The sequence below is a fragment of the Scardinius erythrophthalmus genome, assembly GCF_964197995.2.
Source record: "Scardinius erythrophthalmus genome assembly, chromosome: 25".
Lineage (NCBI taxonomy): Eukaryota > Metazoa > Chordata > Actinopteri > Cypriniformes > Leuciscidae > Scardinius > Scardinius erythrophthalmus.
The window spans coordinates 19,739,364-19,758,808 of NC_138245.1; positions in this window are offsets into that span (position 1 = coordinate 19,739,364).

The following is a 19,445-nucleotide window of genomic DNA, read 5'->3' on the forward strand; positions in this document are numbered from 1 at the left end:
TCTGCTTCTCCACAGCGAGCCTATTGTTGTTGTCCTCCTCCACACTCTCCTCTGAGGGGTGTCAGCTCACGGTGCTAATCATCCTTCTCAGCCTCTTCGTGTGAGGGGAGGAAGTGTGCGCGTGTGGGTGTCATCCTGGAAGACTGGACCAACACACGTGAGAGTGTTGGCAGGTGTCCGGTGCATTATGCGGCTCGGAGAGAGAGAGAACGAGTGTGCAATGATGAGGACAGATTGGTTGTGATAAATAGATTAGATGATGCTCAAATGTATTTCGTATTGGACGTCTGTGTGGTTGTTTCTTGTTTGTGCATACATAGGCTATATAGAGTTCAACTAAACCAAATAGCCACTCGAGGAACCGCATTTTAAAAGCTTAGGTGGTCAATGTGAAAATCAGTTCTCAACCTCCACAAAAGTAGCCTATATTAGAGAAAACAAAAACTTTATTTAATCCATCCAAAAAAATATTGAATTGTTGAAACACCGAGGGTCTTAGTGACGTCAGTCAAAATCGATAGTTGTTTTAAAGGCGGAACAAGTTATAACATTTTGTTCTATGCTTTATAACATTTTAAAAATGGAAATAAAATCAGTTAGGCTATGCCAAAGAAGACCAGTAATGTGCATTAAGAAAGTAAAGAGAGTAAATGTTTACTTATAAAAAAATATTATGGGCCTAATGGTTTCTTCCCCAAAACATAAAAAAAGAAAATCAGCCATGAAATGAGTTTTGGACATGGTGATGATGATGTGTTGATGACAGTGAATCACACAGTCCAATTTGTTATGAAGAATATTCTGACAGCTCATAAAAATGCACCCAGACATCAATGAATAAATTCTTAATAAGTCATACCAAGAAATTAAACACATGACTTGTCCTGACAACTAGACTGGAAAGATAATTGCATAGTTTGTTTATCACAATGTTGATTAGCCCACAGTGTTGTGTATGGGCATGATTACTAAATGCAAATCTTGCATGAGGGAGCTCTACAGTCCTGACAGTGCATCACTGTAAACATTATTATCTTTACAGTTCCTCGTCATTTAGTGGCTTAAATTAGTTCCTCCTACTCAAGATAGGAGTTTTTTACAAGGCAAACTTTAGCCAACCCAATGGAATATTGTTATCTACAACAATACATTTAGTGGCATGGATTATTTCATTCAATTCAATGAAAACTACCATGACCCTTAAATTACTCCCAATTAATGATTTAGCAAGACTTTAACCGGATTTACAGTCCCAGTGGGCTGTATGTAGATATATAATGTGCTGGAGTAGATAGTAAACCATAAATGTTCTCTTTTAGGATTCAATTATTTTGCCTGTGCCGAAAACTCATTTGTTCAACCCAAATCCACTTTGAATCCTCAGATGTCTTGATTCCATAATGCTCACATCTATTGTTCTCTAAATCAACCTTTATCGTGCTTCACATCTAATCTAGATCCAAAGGCAATCTAAATGAGAGGCAATTTATTTGAGTTCAGCCTAGAGTTATTTTGAATGTCTCCATCACAATGAGAAAAGTATCCAAAGAAGGGTGCAAAAGATGATGTCTAAGAACAGCAGAAAAAAGTGAGTTGCCCATTAAACTACCAATGACTAACATGAGGTATGATTTATTTATTTATTCAAAAAGACGGAATCATTTCATTTTATTCAAAATATATATATATATATCCCATAATCTCAGATGTCAAAAAAATATGTTAGCAGTCTTGCACTCTTAAAAATAAAGGTTCCAAAATGGGCGTTTTAGCATCAATGCCATAGAAGAACCATTTTCTGTTCCCCAAAGAACCTTTCAGTCAACAGTTCTTAAAATAACCATTTCTTCCCCCTTAGTGTGAAGAAGAACATTCTAAAAAGCGTAAGAGAACCCTTTTCCACTTAATAACCTTTTGTGGAATGGAAAGGTTCCATGAATGCTAAAAGTTCTTCATGTAACCATCGATGTCAATAAATAACCTTTATTTTTAAGATTGTGGTAATCGCAAACACTCCTACTTTACACGTTCCCTACCGGTTCCCCTATAGAATAACACGCTTGACCACTGGTGTCTGCTCTGCCTTTGAAAAACATTGGGATGGGCTCGTTAAAAGGTGACAGCGGCGCGTGTCCAGGCCTACGGTGCACTGTCAACAACCACTTCACATTGAGCATAAGACAAGAACCCCCACCGAAGGGCGAAACGCTGCCACGGCTCTGCTTTCTAAAAATAAAAACACTAGGGGCTGACTGTACAGCTGCAAACACTTACTAAGGGTTACCTTGCTTGCAAATACAAATAAAACACACCAGCTACTCGGCCCTCTATGCCACCGTTTCGTGCTGGCTTTGAGGCTTGTGTGGTCTGTTAGGAGGAGTTTTTAGCTTTTAATGTCTTCATCCTGCAGGTAAGTGTGAGCTGGTTTGTTAGAAACATCTGTTAAATCCTCCTCATGTTAGCATGGCTAATGAGGCGGAGGGTGTGACAGAACAGATGCCTCCGAGTGCGAAAAAGAGATACAGAGGCGAGAATGGAAGAAAGGGAGAGAATGAAAGAGTGAGTGATGGAAGAAAATGTATGCAGCACATCCCTTCATCCGGTACAGATGAGTCTTCGGCGAGGGCAGATGTTTCCATGATTAAGAAGTTGAGACAGCCTAGGTGCTGCTTAGCAGATATATTTGCTGTTGCAAAGACATGCCTATTTGACTATAACGGCAGGGTCGATTATGTTTATTGATCTGCCACAAAGGAAACAGTCTTGTGCTATTTACCACATGCAAACGGCGCTCTCGTTCCATATGGTTGACAATGACATGCAAGAGCCTCAAACCAAATTAAGATTTGTGTGTGTGATGCCTTGTTTAACTTATCATCATTCCATGAATGTCCCTGCCATCTAGCAGCTGTAATCCCCTTTTATTATCATGGATCGGCCTGTGAACAATTTGAGATAATCCCTAATAAACTGGTCTTAAATGTATAGCAATAAAAGCCAATGGATTTGATTTGGAGAGACTTAGGGGAAAACTCCTAAAAAGAAATATAAAGTTTATGTGTGGTTCAGTGGAATATAATATGATGACACATAGGGTTGGGAATAGAGAACCGTTTGTTTTTCAGAACTGGTTTCATACTGTAACTGAATGATTTATGACATCAGTTCTGTTAATGGATCTTAAACATCTAAAGATGTGAATGATATATATATTTTTTATTTTAGTTTGAGTTTGCAGTCTTTCACTGGTGCTGTTAAATTATACAAAAATATCTAATATAATAAAATCTAAATAATGAAATTTTAAATTATATATGTCAGTAAGACCTTTTTAAAGAACTTTTTTCTTTTGTTCAGCACACATTAAATGAATCAAAAGTGACAGTAAAGACATAATGTTACAAAATATTTCTATTTCAGATAAATGCTGTTCTTTTGAACTTTCTATTCATCAAAGAATCCGAAAAAAATATATATCATGGTTTCTGTATAGATGGTCTTTAACGCTGATAATAATAAGAAATGTTTCTTGTGACTTGTGGCACTGAAGACTGGAGTAATGGCTTCTGAATATTAGCTTTGCCATCACATGAATAAATTACATTATCAAATACAAATACAAATCAATGCAGACTATTGAGCATAAGAGAGCTCTTTAAAAAAAAAAATTATAAATCTTACAGACCCCAAACTTTTAAACTGTACTGTAATATATATTTATAGTACTTCTTAGTTTGGACCAAATGAATCATTAATGGAATAATTAAGAAACCAGAATAGTTTTTCTGTATGATTCCCAATCCAAAGACATGCACACAAAGTCTGTCCACATCCAAGTGGATTTCCATTGGCTTTACTTTGATGTGTATAATCTCACATGGCTTAATTATGTACAGCAACTTTAAGCACACACCTCTCTCTCTATTGCTCAGCTCGGTCATCCCCGGGCAAGGGCTCCTGGCCATGACAAACAGCAGTACTGCAAATGAGCCTCGTGTGTGTGTGTGTGTGCAGATGTGCACAAATGTGAGCGAGCATATGCGTAATAGGGTCAAAAGGGCTGTTGGACTTCACCTCTTGTACTCGCCGAAGAGGGCAGATGAACTCAGGGCAGGAAAGATCACAGACATCTGTCTGACAGAGAAAGAAAAAAAATTGCACTGTCACAACACAGCCCATCACCACAACGCACCCAGACGCACTGTTCTGTCTGTGCGCTGAATTTTTGGAAGCACATATACAAAAAAATCAGCTAAAGGAGCTGAGAAATCCAATTGAATCAAAGTGAAAGACAGGAGCAGGATGTGATGTCTCCTCTGTGTAGCTCATATGGCTCCAAGGCTTCAGTCGCCTTACAGGCACCCTACAAAAAGACAAATAAGGCTGAGTATTTTGTGCATCATATCTGCATAGGCATATAGTATGCATTTCTGTCAGAAATGAATATGTTTTGTGCTGAGAGTGGTACGGATCCGTCTGAAAGAGGAGGTGAAGACAGAGCACTGCTCACAAACCTCAAGGGCATATCTGTGAATAAGCAAACACATCAGTCTGCCATCTTGCAGCACGATGATGAACGCAAACAGTGACAGTGAAACAACTCGAAACAGATTTATCAAGCAGTCGGCCATTAACATTTCATTTTGTAGCTCGACAGAACAACGTTTTCGTACATTGTAGACATACTGGTAAAGAGCAAAAACCAGTTTTTTGGATTGCTTGCACTGAAATCTGCAAAGAAAATCATTAAATATTGGTATTTTTTATATATGAAGTATATATTTGATTGCTTTTAATTATATGCATTTTATTTTTGATAAAACGAAAACGTTTTTCGCAAAACAATCCCCATTCACACGGATCCACAAAAATGATTAAAAACGCTGTATTCTGCTGTCAGGCCAGAAATGGGCAATATCACTTAAGAAACATTACGCTCTTATAGACCGAACATGAAATGCACATGACGTCACGATTCGTCGACGTCACAACGTTACAAATTCTCATTTTTGTAGTTTACACAGAGACGATAATGGTGTCGTTTTCAAAAACTTGCACATTGAAACCCAATTTCAAAAGTTTGCCCCCATTACACTGTTTTCGTGTAAATGAACGGCCAAATGCATACAAAGTTTTCATATTTGAATAATAATAAACCATTTTAATATACATTTTATGTGTTGTGAACAAATAACTGTCAATATATTAAAGGCATGCAAGTAATTAGCAGCTATTATAGGACTGTAAATTGTTGTTTTTAGGCAAATTGAAAAGCTATTTTTCAGTGTGTAATTTTAACACCCATCACACTGACTTAAAAGGCATGTATGCCATTTTAGAAAAAGCACAAAAAGGGAAAAGACATAAAACAGTAATGACACATCACTCTGATTTGACAATCAGTTTTTAATCTTATCCTGTACTGGAGCAAGCTACAAAGATTTTGAGTTGCTTTGTGGAAAATTGTTTACTCTCGCCGTTGGTTGAATCAAATCCTTTATGACTTCAGTTTTCAACTCACAAAGCTTATTGTCTGATTCACAGTGCCATTTGTGAGCATTACATCTGAACTCATTTGGACATACAAAAAAATGCATTTGCCTTTACAAACAAGAGAATTTTTTAAAATGAAATCCCTTTGACTTTGTTTGTGTGGACATACTTTAACAATGTGCTTCAGAAAAACAGAGAAAAGTAAGGAGGAAAAAAAACATGCAGTCGTGAGATAAAACTTTTTTTATATATATATATATAAAAAAATAGTGTCTTAATGAGGATGTCAGAAGAACTTGCTTCAGTAACTACATTATGCATTTTTTCCCCTAAATTCTTAAATATATCCTTGCAGGCCTATAGCAATAGAACCGTTCATTAAAAAGGGCTGCCGCTAGAAAAACAAAAATAGTCTGCTTTGTCCTGTAAACTCTCTTCCTGTCTTCTCAAGCGAGCTCAGTTGTGAATACTAAGGCATCTCTTCTCATTAATTGCTCTCACAGGCAGCTTAGCCAGGGTCATCTCTGCATTTTTGACTCAGTCCAATTAATACTAATCACAGCATCAAACTGGCTGAGCGAGAAGATTGCACTGTCGGAGCAACTGATCATTTTGGAAAATTCATTAACAAAAGAAAGAAAAAAAGTGGGACTCTGAGTGGATATGGCAATCTGTTTTGAGATTTGATTTTTCAGCCTTCAGCTTTCAAAATGTTTGGACAATTTGTCATTATCATTCATTAAGGTGCCAGTTCCAGAAAACAAACCGGGTCTTAAATGAACAGATGGACTTTGCCTTGTAGAATGGCCTAACATGGAAGAGGGAGACAGACTGGCTGCTGTCTGCTCCAACGGCTCAAGGCATTCGTGAAATATCAGAAGGTATGCAGCTGAATTATTTATAAGATACCCCCGTATATTAAATTAAAAGGAAGCAAGTCATAAACAGAGGACAACCGGTAGCAGATCAAGGCTTCTGCAAAGCAGGGCACAAGAAGACAGTGATTTTGTTTGTCTTCTACATTTATGCATTTTGCTGGCCAAGTCAGACTTGAAGGTGTCTGCTTGCCATGGCAATATATTCTCTAACCCTAGTGAAAATGTTGGTATTTATTAGACAAATAAAATAAAATGTACTTTATATATAAGGAATAATACTCACCCCCAGGCCCTCCAAAATGTACGATTTTCTTTCTTCAGATGAAGACAGAAAGCATTCCAGGATTTTTCTCCATCTAATGAAAGTGAACAAAGATAACCTTAGTCCATTTTTAATGTTACAAAAACCATTTTTAGGCAGCTTCAAAGTAATCCACACGACCCCAGCTGACCCCAAGAGTCTTCACTTGCGAAATGATCAAAAATGTATATACTTTATATTAACTTCAAATGTTCACCTTGGTTCTGCTCTGTGGTGCGCGTCCATAAAATGATTTAGTTCACGACCTCTCGCGTGACCGACACACATTGCATATGTTTGCATCCCTTCTTGGCAAATAATTCTACCCCACAATTCAGCAATGAAAAGTCTAAGCATATAACACCGTTTGCCAGGAAAGACACTTCCTAACGAAAACATACGACTTTCTGCCTATATATGCAGGTTGCATAATATATTCTTTACATGGCATCCTGCCACGTGCATGAATTTTCAGAGCTGCTATTTTAGTCCACATCTTACTCAAGTGTAACATTAACATCTCCTCCTATTTTAGAGCCAAAGTGGAAAACATGCATGTTGATAACCATGTTCAGACGTGCCCCTGCCCAACCATAGAAATGCAATTATTCCCACAAGCCCAGGCCATTTAAGTCATAATGGTCACACCGATAACCATAAATTGGATGGCCGGTCTCATGTCGGCAGGCTAAGTTTTCCATTACCGTGTTAGTCACGTTTCAAGGTTGGCATGTGCATTATGATATCAGAACTCATTTTTTTTCCGCTCGTGAACCATTGCGTCTCTTAATTTCCTGATAAGAAACATAACTGTCGGATTTAATATGAATTCCTAAATAATAAGTGCTTTCGTGGGCAACATATAACCGGAAAATGATTACTGCAAATTAATTTTCCATAACATTTTTAACTAAAATGTGACATTTACCAGTTGATCTTACAGTGTATGTTAATGCACAAAAAGCCCAACACAGCCTCTCATGCCATAAATGTTATTACATGAAACGATAACCCCCTGTAACCAATCAGACCATAACGGCATAGTAATTATAAAACAGGTTTTGCCAGACGACATGCTTAAGACACGCGAATACAGCATGAGACAGGATTTTTGCTGCATCGACGGCCCCAAGGTATCCAGTCAGCTAAATTTATCCGCTGCAAAATTGTTCACACCAGTATAAAAACCAAGTGGACAGTGCTAAACGCCTCCCTAGACAGCAGGCAGTTATACTTAGGTCTCTCAGAATGAATAAATGTTAACAACTTGGGGCCACACGCTCTAACCTTCATGCGCATGCCGTCCTCTCGCTTTGAGTTTGGCATTTCTTTCTGGGAACGATACTAATCTTTCTTATAAAGAGTAATTCCCATTATTGCGAGCAAGGGCACAGTGTGACCCTCTGCGGAGTGTCAGTGGGAATAAAACGCTTAATGAGTGACACAAATTGAATGTTGTTCCTCTTGGTGCAGGGAGGTGGAGGAAATTGAGGCAAACCTAATGAGCAGTCCGTTCCCTGCAGCGACACCTGACATCGATGGCTGGTGACAGGTCGCACGGCGAGAGAAGAAGAACAGGGAGGGGACACCTTGCCCCCCTTTTCGCCCGGCGCCATGTGACATGATCCAGGCTGCCACGGGCCATCTGCGCCCAGTGAGAGACTAAGTGGCACTCCTCCCTGCATCTCCCAAAGGAATGGAAGCCTTTAATCACCACCATCAGCGTCATTGCACGCACGCGCTCATGCATTCGCACAACCCCTCGGCCTCTTGTGGCCAAAGAGCATGGATGAAATGGAAGAGATGGGTCGTTGCGCATTCAGTGAGACTTCTGCGTGCAAGAGCAGTTGCACTTGTTTGTTATCCGCATGCATGTTTATGTCCCCGCAGACCATCAAACGCATGTCCATTAAGCTTCTGGGCCAAAGTGTAAACAAACTTACGTAACTCTGTCTGTGCATGATTGAACAAATGCAGATATGTACTTTACAAGGGAATGGAGAAGCAAACATCTGCAATTCATTGTTCATCAAATATTTAGTTGAATGAACCAGCTTTAATATCCTCATTTGCCCTATAAGACAGTACAGTGGCCACTAATCTTAAAGCCATCTTTCCTTCACCTACGACTCTTATCTGATCAGCAGCAAAGGGTAATGCCAATTTATTGTACATAAGAAAATAATTATATGCAATTATTTAGCTATATTCAATTCGGTAATTACTCAGCAAGGATGCACAGAATTGATAAAAGGACAGTTAAGTATTTTACAATACAAAAAATTTAATTTCAAATAAATGCTGTTCTTTTAAACTGTTTTCTCTATCAAATAATCCTGAAAAAATGTATCACAGTTTCCAAAAAATATCAAGCAGCACAACCATTTTCAACAGTGATAGTAATAAATAATAATTTCTTGAGCACCAAATCAGCACATTAGAATGATTTCTGAAGAAGTAATGGACAAAGAAAATTATTTTACTGTAGTTTTGGGATGGATAGATGGATGGATGGATGGATGGATGGATGCCCTGTTGGTAGGTGAAAGAATTAACAAATCAAATAAAAAAGGGACTTTTAGAATTGTATGGTTACTTTTCCAATTCTGTGGAGCTTTAATCTAAAAGTGTGTGCTGATTTACATTTATTTACATTTACATTTATTCATTTAGCTGACGCTTTTATCCAAAGCGACTTACAATTGCTATATATGTCAGAGGTCGCACGCCTCTGGAGCAACTAGGGGTTAAGTGTCTTGCTCAGGGACACATTGGTGTCTCACAGTGGATTCGAACCCGGGTCTCTCACACCAAAGGCATGTGTCTTATCCATTGCGCCACAACACCCCCTACACCCCCCACCTGATTTTACAGTTCTCCACAGAGGAAAGTGGAGCAGTCGTATAAAGAGAGATACTGTCACACATCTGCGGTTGCAAAGCATGTTGGCGTTGATAGGTAGTGCATTGATTTAAATGACATGCCTGATGTTGACGTCCCCCCATTTTACACTCCTACCTTCCTCTGCTTCCATTTAATTTCAAGTGCCATCCTTTGCCTCCGAGCGCACTACTCTTATCTGATTCATTGAGCCATTTAAACGAGAAATTAAATTATATTCTTCAATACGTACTTCAATACGCTTGTTTCCCAAAGAAAAGTTATGGCCATGCCATTTATTAAAAGCAGACAGTTCCCTTCTTAAACTTCCTCTGATTTACGGAGACTCAATGCCGATAAAAAGCCCAAAATTGGATCAGCATATTCCCACAGTTCGCAAAACCTGTATTTTCTCCTTGAATGTTGCGATGATAGAGAAACCCCTCAAACACAGCAGGGCACTGTAATAAGTCTGATTACATACAGGAAGTAATTGGAAGGATCTGGATGGATCCACACACTAATGTAAACTAATTTGTCATTTGGGGATTGTGCCAAGATAATTTCCCAAACACCTTTCTGCAATTAGACTGAAAATGCAAAACAGTGAGACTGAAGGAAGAAAGAAAGAAGACTCTACACTGACGGTGATGCTGTGCAGGTTAACGTTTTGTTTGCAGGGGGCACGACCCACAAATCTCACTGAATGCTCGGCCGTTTCATGTGGCTGTCGGCAGAGATCTAACCAGCTTTTATTGATGTATAGACAAATACAACTAGGGTCATGGCCGGAGTATTTTACTGCCCTATTTATGGTCAGACATGTATAAGGATTGAGAAGCCAGGCACTTTAATGGCCTATCGTGTAAAAGTCAAGTGTTGGGTAAAATAAAGACAGACATACTCACAGGTTTCTCAGTTGAAATGTGACGGACAAATGGAAAACGGAGAAAAACAAACTTTATATCAATCAAGGACTTTCTAGAGAGTTATCATTAGCATTTCCATTCATGCTAGACTAGCACATACAGCCCATGAAATAAAAAACAAACTGTATGCGACTGTGACAACCCTCAACAACAATGTAGTCTGCAACTGCCCAGATAACCAAAAATGTTCTAAGAATGTTTTGCTAACACTATGAACACGTTATATTTATTTTCATGCTAACATTTTGAGAACATTAATAACTAACCAGATGACTTTGAACAAACGTTCTATTAACGTTACTGGAGAAACGTTTGTTTAAAACTCACATACACTCACCTAAAGGATTGTTAGGAGCACCTGTTCAATTTCTCATTAATGCAATTATCTAATCAACCAATCACATGGCAGTTGCTTCAATGTATTTAGGGGTGTGGTCCTGGTCAAGACAATCTCCTGAACTCCAAACTGAATGTCAGAATTGGAAAGAAAGGTGATTTAAGCAATTTTGAGCGTGGCATGGTTGTTGGTGCCAGACGGGCCGGTCTGAGTATTTCACAATCTGCTCAGTTACTGGGATTTTCACGCACAACCATTTCTAGGGTTTACAAAGAATGGTGTGAAAAGGAAAAAACATCCAGTATGCGGCTGTCCTGTGGGCGAAAATGCCTTGTTGATGCTAGAGGTCAGAGGAGAATGGGCCGACTGATTCAAGCTGATAGAAGAGCAACTTTGACTGAAATAACCACTCGTTACAACCGAGGTATGCAGCAAAGCATTTGTGAAGCCACAACACGCACAACCTTGAGGCGGATGGGCTACAACAGCAGAAGACCCCACCGGGTACCAATCATCTCCACTACAAATAGGAAAAAGAGGCTACAATTTGCACAAGCTCACCAAAATTGGACAGTTGAAGACTGGAAAAATGTTGCCTGGTCTGATGAGTCTCAATTTCTGTTGAGACATTCAGATGGTAGAGTCAGAATTTGGCATAAACAGAATGAGAACATGGATCCATCATGCCTTGTTACCACTGTGCAGGCTGGTGGTGGTGTAATGGTGTGGGGGGATGTTTTCTTGGCACACTTTAGGCCCCTTAGTGCCAATTGGGCATCGTTTAAATGCCACGGCCTACCTGAGCATTGTTTCTGACCATGTCCATCCCTTTATGACCACCATGTACCCATCCTCTGATGGCTACTTCCAGCAGGATAATGCACCATGTCACAAAGCTTGAATCATTTCAAATTGGTTTCTTGAACATGACAATGAGTTCACTGTACTAAAATGGCCTCCACAGTCACCAGATCTCAACCCAATAGAGCATCTTTGGGATGTGGTGGAATGGGAGCTTCGTGCCCTGGATGTGCATCCCACAAATCTCCATCAACTGCAAGATGCTATCCTATCAATATGGGCCAACATTTCTAAAGAATGCTTTCAGCACCTTGTTGAATCAATGCCACGTAGAATTAAGGCAGTTCTGAAGGTGAAAGGGGGTCAAACACAGTATTAGTATGGTGTTCCTAATAATCCTTTAGGTGAGTGTATTTATTAGTAACTATGAAAAACGAGCCCAAAATAAAGTACAAAAAGAGGATATGGCAACACTGAAATACATTAAAATTAGAAAATGGCATAAATGTATCCCAATTTGTCTGTTTAAAATAAAGCTTTTAGGCATACTGACAAAATGTGCACTCCTGTCATTCATGTAGGACCGGGAAAGATTTGGTCTCAAAATCAGGCTGCTTATGGTGATGGTGTCAGTCTCCCTCCTTCATGTTTTAGCACTGTGTGAGACTTTTCCTCACTGCATATTTAAAAGCAGCTCCTTCAAGCTTAGCACACTAATAGCTATTTAGGCCTGCGATTGCTTTCTTTACCAGCAGTCTGAGAGGAGGACACACACACTGACACGTACGCAGCTCTGTAAGTCACCAAGACAAGAAAGCAACTCTTGTATTCAATCACATGCTTTTCATTCTCCCTCTTTATCATGTGCTAATCCAGCATCTCCCTTGCTGTACTAGGCTTTTATTTACAGAAGTGGTTTAAAGAATAAGCACACTCCTACTCCTATTCATTTTATAGCACCCCAGTCCTGTGAGAAAGAGGCACGGGACACTGTAAAATCAACCCTGCATAAAATGCATATGCAATGGCTGATACACTGACGTGTGATGTCTGCGCGAGCAGGGTGCGCAGAAGTATATAAATACTTGGGTGTGAATCGTCACTGGTCTCACGTTTCAGTTCGATGACGATTATCATGCCGATGATTCGATTCGATTTCACGATGCGGCTACATTTGTCAATGAATACAAGCAGTCACATAAATGAACTCCCTTTTTATTTCATCTGCTCCAAGAAAGTTCACTTCCTGAATGTAGTCAAACAAAACTTAAGTATGAACACAGCAGATGACAGGAGCATTTAGAACTAATAATAGTAAATACTAAAGGCACATGAAGCTGTCAAGTAGTACTTAAGTTACAATAACGCTCACACACACACACAAACACAAACACACATTGGCACGCACGCACACTCACTTGCACGCATGTATTGGTTTCGCCTTCCTCCGCCATTTTACGCTAGCAAGACAAGCACATATGCAACAAATGACGTCAGAGCAACCTCTATAATCGATTAAGGTCTATTACTGAAAAGATGCAGAATCGTAGTAACGCAATGCATCGTAGAAACGATTAATTTCAACACCCCTAACATGGGTTGACAGGCAAGTACGACATCCTATCATTGTATTCAGACCGAATGCAATGATTGGATGAAAATGTTTTGGTCCTGAGACTTCCACAGAAGATATGTAAATTTTTTGGTTTTAGTTTTATACCACTTCTATTATTGATTGCTATTAGCATGTTTCAACCAGTATAACAAAAGTGTTTCTGAAAAACATTGCCTATACCCTATCTCTAAGCAACAAATTTCACTGACTATTAAAAAAAAGATTACCCTATTCATGTAAAATGCCAGGAACATACATTCTTTGGGATTTTTTCAGGTTTCTCATTTGCATCTCTGACTTAAGACCTACGTCATATCTGACAAAACCTGAAAGCTGCGGTTAAAAGCTGAAAAATTCCCATAAGTCTTCTGTTAAGTATTGTTAACAGTTAGGGTGAGGGAAAGTTTGCACCAGGTCAGTGTCTGAGCTTTTCTTTGCCTGTGAACTAAAGCTGGTGTCCTCTTTAAATGCAGGAACTGCATCCATAATATATGAGGAAGCAGTAGGCACGGAAAATGAGCTATGGGCTTTTACGTTAAAGTTTTAACCAATTTTTAAAGTTAAAGTTCTAGGAGCTGATGGAATTGGTTCAAATATAGAGAAATAGGTCAGCAGATAGTTCGACTGTCATTTCTGCCAAGCAGTTATTCAGCAGGGTAATTGAATGGGAAATATATCACAGTGCTACTTATATTACAATATGCACACAGAAAAAAAGGCAGATGCTGTGAGATGCTCAGACAGGAAATATTACCATTAGATTACTCTACTAAGTCAGTGATCTTCTAAATGCTCAGCTTCCTCCCATCATGCATGAAGCCCCTCTGTGAGCTAACATTTCTAAACTTTCCCTTTGGTATGTTTTGTCTACGGCCAGTGGAAAGTAGCCAAATGTCCCTCCGCATGATAGCTGATCAGAGGACGGAGAAGCATCTGAGTGACAGCTGTGACATTTCTAGTGAGCGCTGCGAGAGAAAGAGAGATGCAGATAGAGTGAATGAGAGAGCCCTCAGGTGACCCCTCTCACTGAGCACTAGAGAGGACCATTTGCATTTAATTGAATGCTACGGACATACAGCGACTTCACTCACATCCACCACCCTTTTTTCTTTGCCATGTCCATTTCCATGTGGAGTCCCACTCAAATCGCACTGCATAAATCTCCATTGGTTAGCGTTAGCAGGTGGCATAGAGAGCTATAAGCACAAGAGTCTGCAGAATTGTGGCTTGGCTTTTCTCCTTTAGCATGAATGCTGCTTAGCATAACAGATGAACACTGACTAGGGTTTGGCCATCATTGCCAAATGAAAGCAAACTAAAGTTGAAGAAGCTGATTTTGTTTGGCAGATATTTAACAAATCTCATTTCACTGGTTAGTTTGGGATCACTTTTAGCTTGGTGTATGATCCCTAAGAAACAAACACAAAACCTTCACTCTTCAGTCACGTGATCCTTCAGAAATCAGTCTGATACTGCTGATGCTGATACTGCTCAAGAAACATTTATTATATTATCAGTGTTGAAAACAGTTGTGCTGCTTCATATTGCTATAGGAACTGATCATTTTTTTTCAGAATTCTTTGATGAACAGAAGTCTTTTTTAACATAAATGTCATCACTGTCTCTTTTAATCAATTGAATGTATCCTTGCTGAAAAAATTATGGTAAAACTTTTTTACAACGTCCCTGTTAGACATCTTGCATGTACATACTACTGTAATAACAGTAAATTATGCATAATTACAAGCAACTAAACCTAAACCAAACCCTAACCCTTTAGCACATTAACATCATTTAGTATTTATTTGTATCATCAATAGTGTTTTTCTCTGAGAGCACTACCCTCCAAAAATCCCCTTCTGTGCAGAATGTCACCTCTTGCTGGTTTGGTGAATCTTCTGACATTGTGATCAATTTGGCCACGATATGAGAGAGAGAGAGAGAGAGAGAGAGAGAGAGAGAGAGAGAGAGAGAGAGAGAGAGAGAGAGAGAGAGAGAGAGAGAGAGAGAGAGAGAGAGAGAGAGCAAAAATTACATTGTGAGGAGAACCTTGTCCAGCCAATTACACAAATGCCATCGATCCCTGTGGCTCTTTTGAGGCATAAACCATAAGGATGGACCTTCTGGATGGGTATGGATTTTTCTCCTCTGGGTTTTCCTTCTTTCCTCCAAAAGACGGGATTAAAGGTGATGAGAGAGGACAGGCAAGCTGACTGGAGGCAGACTTGTTACAAGGTCTGATCAACTCTGCAAATACACACTCTCAGCCAAGGCCTACTGCAGAACTAAAAGTGTAGAAATAGACACCCATATTCCTACAGCATTTAAAATTAAGATAGATATCCCAGCATGACTGTGGACAGCAGGTCAGTCCTAGGTGAGACATCTGCGGGTGGTAGATCTGCCCTTGTTATCATTATCTTCAGCACCACTGAATGTGCATAGCATGATCCATGAGTCCAGCTTTCCCGCTTAATACTGGTTTCTGTTCCAAGAAAAACCACAGAAATGATATCAGTTTGCATCAGGGTTAAGGATATGCAGTGCCTTTTGCTGCTATAGGGGAGTGTGTCACTTCTTACGTTGAATAAAGGCAAGCATAATGCTTAATGTAATAAATGTTTATGTTTTAAAGTAAATGCACTCGCTAAATAAAGACAGAGTGTATTTTCTTTCTTTACTATAGAGCATGTCAGGGGTGAGTGCTGTTCCGGATCGTTCCAGGCTAATATCATTCCTGGGAGAGCCCTTTACAGAAAAATCAGTGACACATCAATGTCTTAAGTCAATTTACGCTCACAAATCCTAATTATTTACGAATCATTAAGACCACAGATGTACACCAGATCTATAAATTTACATTAGAGTTATTTTCAGCAACAAAACAAAAAAAACAACAACAACATTGTTTTATTAACTTAATGAAAAAGAAAAGTCTATGTTTTCTAAATATAAAATTATATTTACAAATATTTGATTAATTATTGAATTTAATTTAATAATAGTTATTGAGATTGGTGGATGTCATAATTTTTGTTTGACTTTGAGAAAATGGCAAATGAGAAATTTAAACATGCATTAAACAATGAAAACAAAAATAGCAGGTTAAGAAAAAAATATAATAAATTTATAATATAGTGCATAGATTTAATATTATTATATGGTTTGTTTATATATATATATATGTGTGTGTGTGTGTGTGTGTACTGCTCGGAGACGCTATACAATAAGCAATACTGTATCTTTCAACATATCTTGCGATTTTCATGACTAGTATATGACTAGTAGTAAAGAGGACAAGATGATTGGTTTACTGCCGATAAATATCACACCACATTAAATATATTTGAAAAATTACATTTATTTTGCAAGATGTGGCTTTTTTAAAATAAAAATTTTCAAATGTTAGAGATCATTGAGATTTGTATTTTTTTTTTTTATATTAAAATAGAAAACAGTTATTTTAAATTCTAATAACGTTTTACTGTATTTTTTAACAAATAAATGCAGGGCACATTTTGCATTTCACATTTTAAAATGCGTTGCCACTCAAATTCAAAAAGTTATATTAGGCTTAAAGAGTTTTATCTTTAAACCATAGTGTGTGGTGGCAGTTAAGACTAATCTCTTTTCTTCCAGAGAATGTCAGCTCATTACTGGGCAGTCATGGTAAAATGTAGTGCTGTCAAATATTGGAGGCTGCAGACAGGGGCCGTGTGCGGCAATCCAACAGCCTTCTGTATAATTCCGGAGTGATGTGCAAAGGATTTGATTCATTCTGTTGAGAGCAGCCTCGTTTTAAAATTCCTGCTGCACACTAATGATTAATAATTGTGTTTAATTAGCCGTCGACGGTTAGCCCTCATATCTTGGTGAGTTGATAAACACACTTGCTCTGGCCCTGACAGATTTCTTCATTAACCTTCCATTGAACATGTGTGAGCCAGGTGACGGCTGGTGAGCCTGCAAAATGCTGGAAATGTGTGTATGATACATTCTGCAGTGGCAGCCTACCTCATCAACAGTGTCACAGCGAGGTGAAGCTCTTCTCTCTCTCACGCTGGAGTTACTCTATCTCAGGGCTGTTCCTTTGCCATTTGATCCTTACAGCAAAAAGCTCCTGCAGGCCTGCCTCTCTCGCCTCAGAACTGTCGCCTGAAATGATCCACGTTTCTCTAGGATGACATTTTCAAAACTCACAGTAGCGTTGCGACATCCTATGTGGCCTCCAACCATGCCAGAAGGCCATTCCAAACACCTTAAACAGAAATAATCCAAATGAAAAGTAAATGAACATCTGCAACATTTCATGTGATTTGCAACCATGCTGTAAATGAGTTTAGCCTAATTTGTTAACTTCTGTTAGAGTTTACATTGAGTTGAGTCCATCTATGACACCAAAGCGATTCCATAAAGTGCAACCGTGATTATATAGTTCTAGTTAAAAACCTTTAAAGACAGACTTGATAACTAATGGTATATGCTTTTGCTAAAACCATCAACTTGTTTTTTAAATAATTGTGTTCGTTCAAGGATTTCCTGGTGAAAAACTACATTACCTATGATTCTGTAGAGAAATCCCGTTTTCATCCTAGGGCGTCATATATTGACGCTTTTGAGATTTCGTCTACATCGAACGCACATGGCACCCTTTAGCGTCAATATGAGACGCAGATAGAAATGGGCCAGAAGGCGCCTCCTAGCGGTCTAACCCTAACCCTACACCAGACCTAAACCTACCCATAACCGAACAAAGCTCTGTGCGTCTCATATTGACGCTAAAGGGTGCCATGTGCGTTCGATGTAGACGAAATGTCAAAAGCGTCAATATATGACGCCCTAGGATGAGAATGCGTTGAGAAATCTACAACACTCAGAGAATTACAAGCAAATCATGACAAAATAACTCTTTAGCACCTGCCCACTCCCATGAAGCGCTGCGAATTACTACTTATACTACTCAAACTACTTAAATATTTCTATGCCTAATATGCATATTTTGCAGTAAACATACATTTAAATCAATAGCTGCTCCATTGTTTTTAATATGAATATGTCACTTGCAATGCTTCATGGGATTGTAGTTTTTTACAGTGTCATACCTTTATCTTTTTGTCTAATTTTCAAATACTGTTTTGCTTGAAATCCAAGTTTGTAAAGTTATGATTCAGATCATAGCTTAGCTGGTTGGTTTGTTTCATGGATTGTAGCTCTGAAAGACTTTATTAACCTCCTATTTCAGTGATGTCTTAGCAGAAACATTTTATGTGTTTTGGTGTAAAAAGCAAAGCAAAGACTACATCACAGGTGGAAAATTTTTATATTTTAGAAACCTCCAGCTACCTCTCATGCATCTTTCAGCCAATTACCCACTATAATGCAACCTTAAATTACATACAGCAGGCCTATCACAGTCATGTTACGGTTTAAATAGGTCGATCTTTATAGTCAATAGAACATTTTTGTTCTGCATTACAAAACGTACGTCAGCATTGGCCTTTCATATTCATGCCCAGGCCTGCTGAGTCTGGATTAAAGCTTTTAATCACCACTTACGCTCTTTTATCTCCACAGTTAGCTAACAGCGTAGCTGACAACAGCGTACAATCAAGTGATGCAGTGCAGTGCATCTGCTCCTCTTCCCAGAACCAATCAACATGCTCTCTAACCCTCAAACATCTCATGAAAGTGAATTACTGCACTTTACTCAAAGATTAATTCAATCATTGTCATTAATTCAAATATGTTTAATAAATTGTTGGCTGTAGGCTTCTTATCCAGCGTTCCTCTGAGACTTGTCAATATTACAAGCTTCAAGAAATGAGAACTCTCCGAAGGTTTGCTGTTTTTTTGCGCAAGGAAATCCAATTCCATCTTCTAAAAAGCTGTTGGTCGCTAATAGGATCATCTCATTCAAAGATGCCACAGACCAATTTAGACCTCATTAAACGCAATTACGACACACGCTGCTTTATATATGCGATGCGTTCTACAGAAATGCATCCGAGCGAGTTTACAATTACAGCTGGTCTTTACATTAGTAATATATGCATGTCAGCTCTGACTTCTGCAATATTCTGTAAAATTAGAGTCACCATTTTGGGGGAAGGGGGGGGGGGGTGGCAAGGCCAGAGGGTCCTCGTGCTCTGGTAATTCTCAAAGCTTAATTGGCCCGTGTGGTCATAGCTGGCCCGCACGTCAGATTATTGCA